At 32.4% G+C, this 18,508-nt stretch overlaps 1 pseudogene; it reads left to right on the top strand.

The window, feature by feature from the left end:
* LOC149571757 (uncharacterized) overlaps positions 1-18,508 on the top strand; it is a 71,751-nt pseudogene extending 53,243 nt beyond the window's left edge.

Here is an 18,508-nt window from a genome sequence, read left to right as displayed (position 1 = left end):
AAAACAACCTTCAATGGGTTACCTAGGCAACCTCTCTAGGGCTCTGGCCTACCCTAAGCTCAGTAAAAGCAAGAAGATCTCAAAAGACCATATACCATACATCAATTCTTAAACAAACAACTGACAATTACTGAAAATCACTAATCATAATCACAAATTCCATCAATACGATCATCCTCATAGGACTAAACTCAAAATCAAGTACACATAAACCAAATCCATGTCACAACATGACATCACCAAAACAAATAATTTAATCACCTCACTTCTATACAAGCAACTAGGGAGTAATCACAGAATGATTGACCATTCACCTTAGTTCTACACAAGAGATATTGGAAAGCAATAACAACCATATGAACAAATTCCTCATAGAATACACATGACACATCACCATGGTTGGGTATAAAATATCATATACAAAATATCATCATGACATCATAGAACAAACCCCCAAGCTTTTGGTAAACATCTTGACTAGTCAAAGCTAAGTCAACCCTGAAACCTAACATTAGTAAATCACACATCATAAAGAGTATATAAAAAAGTCATCTTCATAATTTATTAGTTTTTGAAAACACACAACAGTTCAATTTTCACTTATAGATTTTCAAGTTCTCACTCTCATTTTCAAGTATTACAGTTCATAATGTTTTCAATCTTAATTAGGGTTTCAATTTCCATTTCTCTAGTTTCCAAATTCACTATGGTTTTCTAGTTCACTATAATTCCATACAATTCAACAATTCATATAAATTTGTTTAAACATTGTTCCATAGTTGAAATCATTATCAAAACATAAGAGTTCAGATTTTCATTTCTAAGTTTTTGACTTTATAAAGTTTATAAATTTCCCCAATAATATAACCCATTTCCACTTTTAAATTAGATCACTCAATTACCACTAATTTATAAAAATAACAATGCCTCTATTAAATATTATAAAATATTATAAATATTAATTATTAAATTGTTAACAATAATAATTATCGATTTATTAATAAAATAAAATTATTATCAATAAACATAATTACTAATTAATAATATAATAAAAATTGATTCAAATTCATTAAATAACATTTAATATTAATTTCATTGATAACTAATAATTATTAAACAATATTATTTATCATTTTATAATCATTAACTTTAAATATTTAATAAATTATAAACATTTAATATGATTACAAACATATTAAATTTATTAATAAAAACCAAATTTAATAAATTCAATTAAATTAATATTTTAAACAAAAAATTAAAAAATTGAAAAAAACCAAGTGTGTTTTAAGGCTTGCTGGCCTGTCATTCATGATGGCTCCCTCAAGCAGCTCTACAGTGACCGCAATAGGCACAATAGATTGTTGTCTGCCCACATGGTAGGTAAGGCAATGGGTGGGGGTGGGGGGTGGGGGTTTGGTGGCCCTACCCCCAATTACAATTTTTTTAATATAAATTTTGTTAAAATAAAAAAAAATAGCCCCCCCACTAGTATATATATATACATATATATATACACACACACACACACATACATATATATACATACATGCATATATATATATATATATATATATATATATATATATATATATACACACACACACACACACACACACACACACACACACACACACACACATACATGCATACATACATGCACATATATATATATGTATGTATGTATATATATATATATGTATGTATGTATGTATGTATATATATATACATACATATATATATATATATATACATATATACATACATACATATATATATATACATACATACATACATACATACATATATATATATATATATACATACATACATACATAGATATATACATACATATATATATATATATACATACATATATATATATATATATATATATACATACATATATATATATATATATATATATATATATATATATATATATATATATATAATAATAATAATAATAAAAAAAAAAAAAAAAACTATGAACAATAATATGATAGGGAAATCCAAATAAACCAATTGAATTTACATTCTAAATTTTGATTTTTAAATAAAAAATCCAACTAATTAAGATTTACAAGCATGAGGTTTTTCCGAAATTTCCAATCCTCAAACATAGATAACTTTGAAATGAAAATAAACTTAGATTCATGCAACAAGGTTTCATTAAAGAAATCAAAGAAATCAACAATTATCCAAGAATGGACCTATCTAGACATGAAGCAAACATCACTACTAAATTTGAACTCTATTTTCAACCAATTTTGGTCGAAATTTCCACCCAGGTTGGTCAAAATTTCAACCAAGATGTTCATCAAAGTTTTTCTCATCGAAATTTTGACCAAAACATTTGTCAAATTTTTTTAATTTTTGGTGGTCCTAATTTGTCAATGTTGGTCAAAATTTTGACCAATCCATTGATCAATTTATTTTTGATTGGTCAAAATTTTGACTAATCCATTCATCAATTTTTTTTTTGATTGGTGGAAATTTCAACCAATGCTTGGTAGAAAACTAATAGGCATTGGTCAAAATTTCCACCAATGTTTGGTCAATTTTTTTTAGCATTTGGAAATTTTCACCAATGGTTTGTCAAATTTTTTTTTAGTTGGTGAAAATTTCGACCAATGCTTGGTAGAAAACCAATGAGCATTGGTCAAAATTTCCACCAATGTTTGGTCAATTTTTTTTTAATGCTGTATCAAGCAATTACTTCTTATCCAAGCCATTTAATTTGCAACCTTTTAAATCTCTGCAAAGATAAAGTTGGAGTAGAAATTTTTTTCTTTTCAAAGGTTTCCTCTAATTGTAAAGCATCCATTCTATTATTTGTTCAACAAACAAGACATATCTATATCAACAGATAATGGGATGGACGCTTTATAATTAGAGGATGCCTTTGAGAAGAAAAATTATCCTACTCCAACTTTACCTTTGTAGAGATTTAAAAGGTTGCAAATTAAATGGCTTGGATAAGAAACAATTGCTTGATACAACATGAAACAAATGGACATTTATGCATAGGGCACCATCAACTATGTGAGTGATGCTGATGCAACCAACATTTTTGGGGTCAAAGCCACCAATTAATATAAGGTTTCTAATCTCTACAAGGTTGACATTGTGGTTGTAAGGGTTGTGGAGAGGGCACTTCTTCATTGTCTACTTCATTATTTATTAACTTGCACGATAGACTGGCAGTCTTCATCTTTGTTGTGGGCTCTTATCCCCTATGTGAGTGCTGATGTAGAAGCCGAAGCAAAAAATAAGTGAAAGCATGTTGAATAAGGAAATATTTGAATTATTTTTGATGGCATGTTTCAGAACTATATTTCTTAGTTAAGAGCATACATTTGCACACTAGATGCTGTAGAGCACACATGCTATGGAAACATCATTGGCCTTGACATAAGGTTGTCAGCACTATGGACATGGAAGAAAGTTGGAGTTTAAGCTTCCAAGTATATGAACATGCGTACTTGAGGTACAAAGTGCAAAAACTACCTACAACATTGGTAGGCATCACTTGTGCACATGGTCAATATGCATAATAACCTATACATATGTTAGGGTATCTAAATACAAGTGATATTTAAATCTGCTTAATGAACCATCTATGTTGGAGGTGTGAAAATGCATTGGCAATGGAAAATCTATAGTGTAGAATGAGAAATGAAATAATGCTGCTTGGTACAAACCTTGTTATACTTTTTTACTCTTTTGGTAAGGAAACTCAAAGGCATTAAGGATAACTATCATGTGCCCGTGGAATAATAATGTGATTTATGGAACAACAGATAAGCTACAAATTCTAATTGCATAAGGATAGCCATTAAGATTTAGTGAGTTGATTTGAAGTGATCATTAGAGTAGGTTCTTTGGTAACAGGTTTGTAATAGTAAATAATCCCTCCTAGCAAAATAGATCTGTGGTGTCATAACTCAAATCTTAATCATTACATACCCCTGTTGATTGGATAGCTTCGTATGGTACGTTTAACATTTAATGCCATTTTAATCTTAGTGTCAACTACAATTGGAGGGAAGTCATACAGAATTTATGTAAAATCCTAGAATTTTTCACTCTTGTTAACCATTTTGATCACTTGAAGACACATTTCTCTTAGTCATTTCATGGCTCAAGTGTATCTTGTACATCGTCCACATTTTCTATGTGTTTTTTAGATGCCTTTTTATATTTGTCACTTATGCTTTTCTGAACAATCAGAGGAATAAAATTAATCTATATTAGTGAGTTTGGTTGTTGATTTGCATAGGTTCTATATATAAATCAATGGAGATTTCATGAGAAAGAACCATGTCTAGATCCCCAAATGACATATAAACATACAATATTATCTAATATTTTGCATCCTTCTATGAATTTGGCATAGATAAAAGGCAAAGCAAAGTGCAACACCTTGACATATTTGAAGATGTCAATACCACAAAATAGTGGTTATGAAGGGAATTAGTTTACCAATTTTTTTTTGAAGGTTTGGTGATCTTTGGCAATTGATATGCACATGATAAGACCAGTTATTCTTAACAATCCCTTAAACACATTTGTAGATGCATCTCAAATTGTCGTAGTGATTAACTGCTTGAGGAGATGGAAGCTAACTTATTTTTAAAAAGAAAAATAGAGGTGTCTATTACAAAGCCATTGGTTTTCCTACATTCCTATTGCCATTGGTAGAATTTTGTTAAATTGATTGTAACTAGTCACAATAAATTTAAAAAAAAAAATCTAAAGAGATTGTCATTCAAAATAAAACTATTTACTTACCAACTTTCCATCAATTGTCTGAACTTTAACTTGTTGACCTTTAATCTCCAGAACTTCTCCATCAATCCAGGTCACTTCATAATCTTAATTTGATAAATCTTAATAGGAAAAATATCTTATGAGGGCAATAGTGAGAAAATGCAATAAGTGCATACAGAAAAAACTCATTCGATTAATGAGAAAACTAGAAACAACTTTAAGCCCTTGTTTGTTTCCTTTAAGAACATTATTCAGATAGCATAATTGAACCTCATCTTCCAGTTTTTTGATAAGGAAAAGTAGAAAAAGCAACCATTAGTAAAACCTTTTGATTCACAAGTAGGCATAATATCTTAGAAACCAATTTCTAATAGTAACTCATAATGAAAATGTTAATTCAATCCATATCACAGGAATCAGTTTCAATCCAAACTATGATCAACAAGGAAAAAAATAAAAAAGGTGGCTATCTTACTATTGTAAGGTGCACATATGATGGCTACTATCTATTGTGTGACTATCATTAAGAAAATGCAAATTTGGTAGACATATCCCACTTTCCTTGTCTTCATTTTTAAACCAAATGGGTTATTATTTCTGCATATACTTTCCAACTTTATTCAAAGATTCCAGGTGTAAATGAATAAAACATCTAATATGTGGCAAATTTATTTGAAATTTGATCCAATGCTATGTAAAATGGAAGCCGTCAAAGCTAAGTTACACTTATGTTCAATCACCTGCAGTTCTTTCTCGAATTAGAGAAGTGGGAAGAAAATAGTCATATTGATTCTTCATATATGAATATCTATTGCTTAAATCAAAATGGAATAAAATCCCTTTCAGTATAGTCTCTCCTATTTAAAATACATAATTGATCAGTCATGCAGATCGCTTCTCTTTGTATATATTTATAGAAATTCCATTAATTTTTATTTATATTTTTTGTAAATTTAATACCATGACTGACGTATTTGAGAATACTCTAGATTCAATTATTTCAATAACCAGGGAAACTATTTTGTGTTCAATACAAGTTTGTGTGGTTTTCTACATTTATGTTTCTCCCTATAGTTTGGGTGAAGTTTATAGCTCAACATATTCATTGTTGTTATCCTAAATATGTGATCCTTATTGCAATAGTGTTTTCCATGAAATTGTAATTTTATTGGTACTTTATACTTAAATAGTTATACATTGCTGCACATGGATCTCATGAACTACTCTTCATCTTATGCACAATTTGAATTTTTATGCAAATAGACTAATAGTTTCTTATGGGAGAATTTTTGGGCAACATTTTTATATGTAGTGACCTTTTATGTTCTAGACATAGGATCATGTCAACTAATTGCTTGATACTAGCATTAGGATACCTATGCAATCAAGAGCTTTGAGTGTGGAATTTCTACCTAGAATGATGGTGCTTTTGATTGCGAAATTGTGCCAGTATGTCTGAAGTTTGAATGGGATAACTTTTAGCCATAATTTCAAACCTTCAGTTATAGCAATCAGTATATTTCCATATTGTTTATTCATGTTAATCTTCTTGAACCTGATGTGTAGGTCGAGGTGTCAGGAAGAAGGGGAAAGCCATCTACAATTGTTGGCAAAGATGAAGGCTTAGGGAAGGTTAGGCTTCTTAAGATATTTAGTTTGTTAAGGGATTGATTATGGAAATGACTTACCAAGCAACATAATGTTGATCAAATTACATCTAAATTAATTAATTTTTTCTTTGTATTCTAAATTTCTTTGGTGCCAGTTTGACTTAGCAAAGCTAAGGAAACTTAGACCAGCATTTAAAGAAGCATATTGAGAACCTAAATAGTCATATTGTGTCCAGTTGTGCTAGGATATGCTCAAAAAACATGCTGAGTTGTTGGTCAAGTAGGAGTTAAGCTGATAGTCAATTTGGGTCCCCAGCTTTAGGAAAATTCAATAACTGAGGAGATTATGAATCAAGAGACTCAAAACACTGAGTGATAGAAGGTGAGCCCATACAATTCTATGTCTAGGGATATACAAATTGATACTAATTGTACCTGATAGAGCTCTCAAAAGATGTAAAATGTATAATTTCCATTACAGATAAATCTTGACTTTTTTTTATAGGAAACCTGGAAAATATCTCTTTATGTAATGGAAATATTTAGTTACAGAAACAATTCAAGAAATAAAAGCAGTTTAAATTAAAGAAAAATACTTGAAATAGATACTTGCAACTACTACAAGAGACAAAAATTGTAACATTGTATTTATTGTTAGAATAAAGAGCACTGTTTATTACCAAAAACATTGATTTAAGCAGTAGATACTATAATAGCTGTAGTTGTACCAAAAATAGGTAGATAACAAATATTAAGGAAAAGTTTCAATCAATTGGTTAAATAAGCTCACTGATGGTTCCACTTTCCCCACTTGTAATGGGTTTATTCTAGTTTTTTGAGACATGGGTCTGCATTATCTATCTCATTCTATACAACATCCTAATAAGCTTTGTTAAATGTGCTAGAAGAGGCCTCTAAGAAACTGATCTTCAAAATAAATAGAATGAAATTGAGGAACAAAGGTAGGTGGAATGGCCATGGTGATTACTAGGACTAGTACCTAGAGTTTGGGGAATGAGAGATGAAAAATACTCAAAGTAGCATGGTTGGTGATTTATATGTCAAAATAAGCAAAGACATATAAACTGAGATGGACTACATTTGTTAGAAAGGACCAACTATTGGATTAAAGACATTTCTTTTGTAACCCAATGATTTATTTAGGTTTAACGAAATTTCATTCCTTAGTATGGTATGGAGCAAGGGATAGAATATGCAACATATTCAGTCACCAGTGATCTCTACAAATAAGCTAGAGAATCAAGAAGCAACTAAAAGCTTAGATAAGGAGGGGAAAACATTTAGAAAAATACCTACACTTTGTACCCTACATACCTTTTAATCTCCTTGAGCACAATTGATACAATTCTAATTACCATCAAATTTAAATTGATTGAGGTTCATCAAAGAATGCATTTTGGGGAAATTATAGAAGAATACTAATAAGTATACATGTTGCAGAAATTCATGAAAAGATTAAAAAGGTAACACAACTTAAATAATATTTGAAATTTACTGACTTGGCGATTAACACCACAATCAAGCTTGAGTTCAAATGTAGCCATGACAAATTCCCTACCATACTTGGTAGCAAACATTTGTTGCACTTTTTTTAATTCTAGCAAATTTGAACATCAAGGAGTAGCAAAACACAAACTAGATATAGATTCTTGGAAGCCTAATGGGCATTCTCTAAAAGCACACATATATCATTAGTAAAATAAGGTATTCTTGAACTACCCAAAAGTAGAACAAGATACATTTGATTAAAATAAATAAATTGAATGATTTATTTTTAATTCTTTTGGTTTACAATTGTGTCAAGTTTTTGAATCAATGTTTTAGATCACATTTTGTGATCCATTAGTAGGATAACACAGTAAGATCATAGAGTGTGATCCAAAATGTTGATTCAAAAACTTAAGACACAATTGTAAACCAAAAGCATTAAAAATAAATCAAATGGATTGTGGAAAAATGATGTTCTTAATAATTGAATGATTTAGTATCAAGGGTGTGTACTTCAATCCTCTTTGAAAGATACACCATCAATGGTCATACCACAAAGGATCTCACCTAGTGAAATGCTTAAAAGCTAGTGGAACATGAAATGGAGCTTACTAAATTAGGTCCAAGCCTTAAGGAATTCTTTCTTAGCATGGAGATCCCACTGTATGATTGTCTAATAAGATGTGTATGAAATAACCAGAATAAGAGGATAAAGGACCTATTAGAAGAAACTGAAAGGAGAGATTTAGCTCCAACCTAGTAACATTGATTTTACATTTTGTAAGCCATAAAAATAATTGAGTAGACGAAAAGAAAAGTTAAATGGACTTATTGAAACTTAACCAAATCTTAAATAAAACCCATTTGTAAAGCAACTAGAGAGGTCAATTTACATTGTCTTTTAATAACTTAAAAAAATTATATTTTTTATTTGATAGTGTTTGAAGACTCTTTAAAGGAATGATACAACATTGATAGGCATAATATTATACTCTATGATATTTCTATCAAGATTCAACTGTATAGTTTTGAATCAGGCTTATTGACCCATTTTTTGTGAGTAGTTCACATTAAATCATCTCTTGTGAGAATCATTGGCCCATGTAAGATTCATTTCATCTAGATGATGATCCTTGGAGTGAAGCATCAAACATTTTCAAGCCAACCATCCCAATGCTACTCTGAGAGGTCAATTTACATTGTCTTTAATTATGTGACTAAAAAAATTACATTTTTTATTTGACTGTGTTTGAAGACTCTTTAAAGGAACAATATAATAGGACAAACATAATATGATAATCTATGATATTTCTATCAGGATTCAATTGTATAATTTTGATTCAAACTCATTGACCCATGTTTCACTAGTTCACATGAACCCATCTCTTATGAGAATCAGTGGCCCACTTAATGTTCATTGCATCTAGATGATGATCCTTGGATTGAAGCATTCGAGCTTTTTAGGTCAACCATCCCAATGCTACTTTGAATCAAGTGTGCTTAAATATTTTTATGGGAGTAACTTTACCAAGCTCAGCATGAAAAGAGCTAGTGGAAGATGGGAATTGAAAATGGAAACAAGAAAAGATTTGTCCCACAAGATGGCTCTTGAAAATTGTGACTAAAAATTGGAGCAAAAACCTTTTCCTTTGATAAAGACAAAATGAATAGGATGGAAGCTCATGAATTCTAAAATTGACATGAGGAAGAGGAAAGGATATGTGATTATTGTTTTCTAACTAGCATGCAATGAAAGCAAAGGTGAAAGGGTGGAAAGGGAAACACGTTAAAGGAGCATTTGAATGGTGAGATGGAAGATCTTGAAAGCTCAAAAATGAGGTAGGATGTCTTCATTTCAAGTCATCAAATGAGAGATTTTGAATTTTAGAGGATGCTTAAGGAATATCACTATAAGATAAAATCCAACAAGTGTAAAGACTCAATAAAAGAACAAACTAGCTAGAGACAAAAGGTACAATTGAATACATACAATAGAAGAAGACTCAGTGGTACCAAAAAAGGAATCAAAAGTATGTGAATGAACAAAGGGCTATTGGTTTAAAGAATAATTTTGACAGCTGAGTGTCAATACACTTAACCATTTTTTACTATACATGCGGAGCAAAGAGTAGTTGCCGAGTAATATCAAGTGCCGAGTGATATCAAGTGCCGAGTTATTCAAGTGCTGAGTGATATCAAGTGCTAAGTGATATCAACTGCTGAGTTATTCAAGTGCCGAGTAATAGAAGGCGCTGAGTGATATAGTTTTGTTTAGGTGCTGAGCTATCTAGGAAACATCATGTGCCGAGCATCAGTAATGCTTCAGGAGCCAAGTAACTCAAGATATCAACATAAGAGTTTGTAATTGCACAAACTATGATGTAAACCATTTTTGTAGCTGACATAAGGTAAATCTTGAAAGATCTATAGATAAGAATGAATCTTTTACATTTCCTATGCAATCTGCATGCAACCAATTGGAAAATTGGAAAGGCATGCAACCAATCAGCAAAAAGGGAAGTATTGAGCAGGAAATTGAGATTCAATGAGGATCGTAGATCCATATCTAACCCTAAGTCTTCAAAGTCTTTTTAAGGAAGACAAAAGATTCACTGTAATGATGATGAGAGATAGAGAATAGTGTTAAGGGAAAAACATAATGGAATTTAGTGAAAGAAGACATAGAGAGTAAGAGCAGCAATTCAATATTTAGTTGATTAGAACAAAGCAAAGGAGACAAACAAAAATCAGATCTCAGAGGATCAAAATCAGAGAGAGAGAGACAGAAAAAGTGCCTACATTCAACAATCAAGGATTGCAAACTATCAGGTTTATAATACCTAATACTCTCTTACCATTGTATTAGAAAGGAAATCCTATGTAGATAGGTTGGCTTAACAGCTATTTGTAGATCCTTATCAAAAGGTGATTAAATCCTTTAACAGGGTGACGCTTCATGTTAACTTTTTGTAAATCCTTTAACCAGGTCACTATTGACATAGTGTAAAGCCTTTAACATGGTAGACCATCAGAAGTGGTTGAACAATATTACTGCAGTGAATTTTTGTGGGTATCATCCCCACCCCAATTTTACCTTCTTATTTTTGGAGGGTTTCTGGGTTACCAAATTCCAGTGTTATCTATTGTTGATGCATGTCTTAGTTTCATATTTTCATGATGTATTTACATGCATGCAATTTACTTTCAAATAAAAATTTTATTGGATAAAGTGTAATACTTCTAATTCACCCCTCCTCTCATTAGTATTCTTTCCATATTTGAATATTCCAACAATTGGTATCAGAGCGGATTAGGTTCTCACAAGAAAAATCCTAACAGATTGGAGGAAAAGATCTAAAGATAGAAGTTTTCAAACTTGGAAAGATCAATTAAAATCAGGTGATAGATGTGCAACTTGCTCTGCATAAATTGGAGGAATCTAGAGATAAGTTGAGAAACTCATTGAAAAGAAAGAAGGATTTAGCCATAGCCAAAAATGAGATAAACTACAAGGAGATTGATACCACAAATATATTTTCCAATGGAGATACTAAAGAATTTGATGTAGCAATTGCAAAATTGATGGAGAAAAACAAAGTTCAAACAGATGAGATAAGATCTCTCAAGATGGAACATGAATCACAGGCCATAATGTTATGTGAAATCACTGAACAAAAGAAAAGAGCAGTTGAAGATAAAGTCATGATGGAAAATGACAAAAGGAATCTTGCAAACAGACTTGAAGAAAAATGTATTGAATTAACAAGGATCTCAAACATGTAGATAGATACACTTGCCCAAATGATGAACCTTCATCATGAACTTAATGTGAAAGACATTGAGATCTCTACATTAAGGATGCAAAATGAACAATTGCAGAATGAATTAAGAAGAGAAAAGGAAATTTTAGAAAGCTTCAACAAACCCAATGAATCCATCAAGTATTTTGAGCAATTACTGAAATCCCCAAGATCAACCCATGATACATCAGGACTTGGATACAATAGCACTGAAGTTGGAGAATCATCAAAGAGTGCTGAACAAAGAAGTGATAAAGGTAAGAATGTCAAACTTACACATCATTTTTGCAGAAAGAAAGGACATACATCTAATGTATGTAGAAGCAAGAATGCCCATTAGCATGATAAGACTAAGAATGCAAACTATTGTCATAAGTGCAAGAAGCAAGGTCATCAAGCATATGAATGTAGAACCAAGACCATTAAGACATCAAGATTTGAGGATCATTGTCATAATTGCAAGAAATATGGACATAGAGCTTTTGAATGTAGATCAAAGCCTATGTGGACATCAAATCAACCAATAAATACATCAAACCATGAATTTTTGGATTACAACACCAGGTATAGTTGTCACTATTGTAAAGAATATGGACATATACCCCAGAATTGTATAAGAACACATTTTAGGGGGAACTATAAAAGATGGTTGAGTCAAACCACATGTTTCAGTAGCTTAAAAAGTGGTCATGTCAGCAGGAATTGCCCAACAAGGTCAAAGGCACCAAGTTCTGAGTAAAACAATGGAAAGGCAAAGATAGATGTTGAACACATCAGAAGTGAGATGAATAAGACATGGAAGAAGAAAGATGAGTGCAACACATCAAATGCAGAGATCACTTCACCTAATGGGTCAAGTGATCACACTTCATCTAATTAAGTAAGAATGGGTGTATGTGGGATTGATAAACTAAGTAACATCATACATCAATCCCAAGACATAGAAGAACTCAAAAGAAGAAATCAACATAAACAAAGCTGCTAAGTCAAAATCAAGAATCTTGCAAAAATTGTCGAAGTTGTCTTCAAGTGCCGAGTTGCTAACAGTGATCGAGTTGATAGATGATGCCGAGCTGTGAAATATCAATGGGAGCCAAGTGAAGTGAAACACAATGAGTGCCGAGTCATGTCAAAATCCTTTAGGTGTTGAGTAGACAGTTGTCAGCACACGAAACATTAATTGCTCTATTTTGAAGAGTACATAGTTCGATTTTTGATCATTTCTTACTATTCAAACATGAAGCAAAGATGAGAAGAGTGCAAAATATCAAGGCCAGCTTAGAAGCCATTTGTAAAGATTTCCACAGTGATTCAGCATGAGTCTCATCAATTTGAGGTATTTTACTTAAGTGCTAGGCTATGTAGTGTTTATAAACTTGTTTAAACTGTAAACCCTAGTTTGGCAAACAATGGCATTTGGGTTTGGAACCACTAAGAGAAAAGAGAGTCATGAGATATAGTTGGTTAGTAATGAAGTTAAGCAACTAGAATTCAAGCCCATTCCAAAAGTTGCATATAAGAATGATCCCACAGGTGCATTATCAGTTATTCTTGATAAAGTTGTTATGGTCCAAGATGTTCATAGATGCTATAACTACAAAATTGGAGCCATAGGAGATTTAGAAATTCACAATGCATATGACAAGCTATGTGAGAACAAGATAATGAAAGATGAGTTCTCAATAGTCGAGAGAAAAGGATTGACCAAAACCCTAGAATTTTTGATTGTTTTTAAAGTTGAATGGGTACGCATAGTTTTGAGCAGAATACATGATGGAGCCTTTTGGTTAGAAACAGGACTAGTGAAATTCACCAAGAGAACTATTCATAGGGTTACTGGTATTCCAACCCTGGATCGGCCAAAGACCCTGCATAGTGACAAAAGGGAAGTAATAGAGAGAAACACAAGTGCTAAATGGAATAATAGGGGAATGACTATTGATACAATCATAGAACCCCTACTAGATTTTGCTGTGAGAATCATCTCACACAAATTCTATTAGTTAAGAAAGTTAAACAATGTGCCTTGTATAATAGTTGATGTTGCATACAAATTAATTAAAAATGATCATACCTATGATCTAGTAGAGCTCATGTTTCAACAGATTAATGAGAATCTGGGAGCTATAAGGAAGAGCAAGGGAGCTCAGTGCAAATTTGGATCAGTTTTGGTGTGCATGTTTTTCTATCTAATGAAAGAATTCCCTTCTATGGGTAAGGTGAGATGGAGTCTAGAAAAAACAATTGTTGAACAAATCAATGGATATATTGAACAGATGGGTGATAACTTTGATGCCCAAATGACTAGTTACTTTGAGGACTTCAAACAGTCCATGAAACAAAGAATGAGGATTCCAGTTTCATTGACTGACAAATATGAAAAAGACATTTGTTTTCTTGTAGATATTGATTATACCTATATACAAGCAGTCATACCTAGAGTAAGATGGCTTAGGCCACTAGGCTATGAACTCAACATTAATCAAGCCTCTGCCGCAATAACAACCCTCCTTGCAGAAGAAGTTGATAAGAATGCAAAAGCCTTTAAAACCTATGATTTTGTAAAATCAAGGGTAATAATAGATTAAAAAACTACCTCAACAGTAAAGAAGAAAGAAAAATTGGTAAGGTGAATCAAACGAAAATTTGGTGTTTTAGAAGAAGGAACAACATAAGAGAAAGAAGAAGACATTGAAGATGAGGGAGATGAACCACAAGGTCTGACTCAAGGGTTAGGAGAAGATAAAGAGGAAAGTGCTGAGGAAGAAGAAGCCGAGGAAGCACAAGTTGAAACCAAGGTCACAAAAAGAAAGGCCACAACTCCTCCTGCTCCTCAACCCAAGGGAAATAAAGTAGCTGCTCCAGCACCAAAGAGACCTACTACAAGGGCTGCAACACAAAAAGCCCAAGAGGAGGCAAGAGATAAGAAGAAAACTTCAAAGAAGATTGCTGCTGAGCCAAAGAAGAAAAGAAAATTTGTTGCCCAGCCTCAAACAGATGAGGAGAAGACTGAGTCAGAGGAAAACAACCAATTTAAAGTGGTAAGGCACAAACCTTAGACTACTATTGATAAATTATGTTCAAAGATCAAGAATGATGATTTGAAAGGTTTAAAGAACCTAACTTTTTCTAAGCTCACCAAAGAAGAACAAAATAAATTAGAGGAATCAGTGTATGCTATGATGGCTAAGTATAAGCACACACCTCTAGAATTAGATGAATCAATGCCTAAAGACTTGTAGAAAATTGTAGAGGATAAATGGCATTTTTGTTTACAAATGGAAAGGGAGATAAGGGAATCAAAATTAGCTAGATTTTTGCCTGATTTGAGTAAGGATCAAGTAACAAATGTAGTCAAGAGGCATAACAATAGATTCACTCCCAAACATAGAGCTTTTAGCATTTTACAAATTTAAGTTGAGGAGGTAGTTACAAAATCCACAAGATTGTGGAAGATAGTTTACAAGAAAATAGAAGATGTGTATAATGAATAATATAAGGCAGAGGCAAGTGTCAAGATAAAGGAGAAGAAGGCATCAGGAATCAAAGAAAAAGAAAAGAAACAAGCAGAGAAGAAGGTTGAAGAAGAAAAGGAAGCTGAAAAGGCACATACAAAGGAGAAAGAGGAAGAGACACTAGTACATTTGACTTGAATTTTTGACCAAAAATTTTGACCATCTGATAATTTGGGGTCAATTTGGTCGAATTGTGATGACTTTTGTTAAAGATGAGCTTGTGTTGGTCAAAATTTTGACCAACACGGGCTCACACTAAGCAAAAATTGAAAAAAGTTATGTTTGCCGCCCTAATCTTATTGTTATGCGACCCAAAAGACTCGTGCACTAAACCATTTTCTACCATTGTGATTTGTGGCCAGGAGTACGTGAGAAAAGGGTTTAATAGAATCAACACCAGTAGGGTTTGACATCTTGGGTTCTTTGGTGGTTGATTGTAGCAGAGGAGAGCTCGTGAATGCTTCAAAGTTGATCCATTGAAAGAGATTTCAGAAAGAAGGCAGCATGAAAGGATCAAATAACAGCTGGAAATGTTGAAGAGTCTCCTTCCCAGTGTTACAAATGCGAGTTGAAGTTTTGTTTTATAGATTGACATTTCTTGCCTTGTTTTGAATATATTGATATGCACCCTATACAATGTTTGCCTTTTTTTGGACTAGACATTTCTCATTTTCTTTGTTCCCTAACTTGAGTTTTCAAACTAGTGCTTATAACAACCTCCTAAGATATTCATAAATACCAGTAATCCAAAAGAAAGGCAAATAAATTTGATGAGTCAAAAAATAGAACACAAAACTATCAAGATCTAATCAATGGACACAAAAAGGCCCTCCAATAATAACCCTTAGATGAAATCCAAGGTATTACCCCTATCATTTCTAAACTCTAGACAATTCAAATTCCAAAATTCTCAAAAAGGATATCTATTATAACAAAGTTGAGTATCCCTATCTAATTTGCATCTACTATCCCCATGTATAATTACAAACTTATCCATACTTACAACATTCATTCTATACACATGTATGCATCTTACTAGATCAATTTAGATGAAGCTTAGAAAAAGTTTGCTTCAAAATAATAAAATCAACTACTAGAATAACCTACAAATCTATTAGTATGCAATTGAGCCAACTATGCTAGATAGTTTGAGGGTATCATGCCAACGTTAGGGTTCTTAGGGATTAGCAAAGGTGAACAAGTGATTAGAATATTGAACTTCATCAATAATAGAGTCTTCAACCCTGTAAATGCTCAAAGGGCCAATTGACAAAAAAAGGTTAATGGTTTCTATTATTGGTAGCCTTTGGAAGACATTACAAGAAAGAAAAATCAAATTCATGATGTTATGTAGATGTTTCACAAGATAAAATCTATACTGATGAACAATACACAAATTGTCTTGGCTTTATTTACATGAAGAAAACAATAGAGAAGTTTTCATTCTGCCAGGTATAATGTACAACATTATAGCATGCCAAAAAATAATGTGAAATGTCAATTTAATTAAAATCCTAAAAATCTCACAATAGAAAGAAATTACATTGAATAGGCTCATTAGAAGACCTTTCTATCCTACAAGGCAGGAAACATATATATCAAAGCCAAAGGTGATGGTTTCCATGGGTTTCTAGGTCTACACAAACCAGTCTTGAATTAGGCTTTTAATACCCCTTCAAATGGTTTGATCAATTCTTACCAAGGATATTGCATACTCCTTATACGTTCCCCTAACACAATCCAAATTAATTTCTTGAAGTTCAATACACTCCTGCAATGTCCAAGCACATTTCTCTGTCAACCACCTAGCCAGGTTGCTCTAGGGATCAACACACTCATTGCTTGTTATTTCAAGTTTGGCAGAGAAAAGTGAGGCAATCAAATATTACATTACATACTTGAAAGGAACATACCTCCTGATATGTGCACTTATAGCTCATTTCAGGTCATTGTAGAGCTGGCAGGCTAGAAGAAGCAGTCAGACTCTTAAACCAACTAATTCTAAATGGTTTAGCTCCAAAAAACTTTATGTATAATATCATTATTGCTGGACACTGTAGGGTTTCTTGCACAAGTGTTTCATTCAAACTATTTGATAATAGGGTAAAGAGTGGTCTTTTGTCTCATGTGATTACTTATACTACTCTTACAATGGGGTTATGCAAGGAAGGTAATATACAGGAGGCACATTTTCTTTTGAGGGAAATGTTTGGAGAAGGTTTGACTTGTGACAAAACTGTACATAGTGTATTGATTGATGAACATCTCAAGAATGGTAATGTAGAACAAACTTTTAAACTGTGGGCACAAATGGACAAGAAAGAAATTCCAACTGATGTTACTGCTTACACTCCTTTTATGAACGGGCTTTGCAAGATAAGCTACATAAAGCAAGCACATAGATTCCTTATGGAAATGGTAAATCGACACATTTTTCCTAACAATTTCACTTATAGCTCATTGATTGATGGACATTGCAAGGAAGGAAACTTATTCTCAGCTTTTGGGCTAGAAAAGGAAATGATTAAAAATTGCACTTGCACCTAATGTCATTATTTTTAATACTCTCATTAATGGATTTTGTAAACAAGAAATGATAAGTACAACAAATCAGCTTTGTACCCTCATGCCAAGCAATGGCTTGTCCCCTAATATTTTTACCTACAATATTTTAATTAATGCTCATTGTAAGGCAACTAATATGAAGTGAGCTTTGGATATCATGAACATGATATCATGTAGTGGTTGTGCTCCTGATGTTATTACCTACAATACTTTGATAAATGGTCTTTGCATTACAAAAATGACTTAGCTAGCTTTTAATCTCCTTGAGAGCATTGTTTCCACAGGATTTTCTCCAGACACATTCACTTTCAATACAATTTTGGATGGGCTCTGCAAGGATTCCCTTGGTCTAGTTGTTACTTTTTTAGAAAAACTTTTTAAAATGGGTTTTGTCCCAGATACGGTGTCCTATAGTACACTGCTTAATCATTTTTGTAGCCTTGGAATGCTGAATTAGGCTATGATGTGGCTGGGTAAACTTATGAAAATATTTTTTATTCACAATGTTGTTGCATATGAGATATTGGACAATGTTCACTTTGGTGAGAAATGGTCTACCAATAATCCAAAAAATGTCACTAGAGAAGGATATCTTTTGCATTGTGTAATGTAGTCAATGAGTAATAGATCAAAGAGGCAAGAAGGCACTCAAATTCCATTTATAAGTCTTAATGAGAATCTGGACAGTGTAATAAGCATAACTGATATTTACTCTAAGGCTATACAAGACAGATGA

This window comes from Cupressus sempervirens, chromosome 2 (assembly GCF_028749045.1).
Source record: "Cupressus sempervirens isolate cs-2001-9-10 chromosome 2, ASM2874904v1, whole genome shotgun sequence".
In the NCBI taxonomy this organism is placed as follows: domain Eukaryota; kingdom Viridiplantae; phylum Streptophyta; class Pinopsida; order Cupressales; family Cupressaceae; genus Cupressus; species Cupressus sempervirens.
This window is presented reverse-complemented; position numbering and strand designations above follow the sequence as displayed.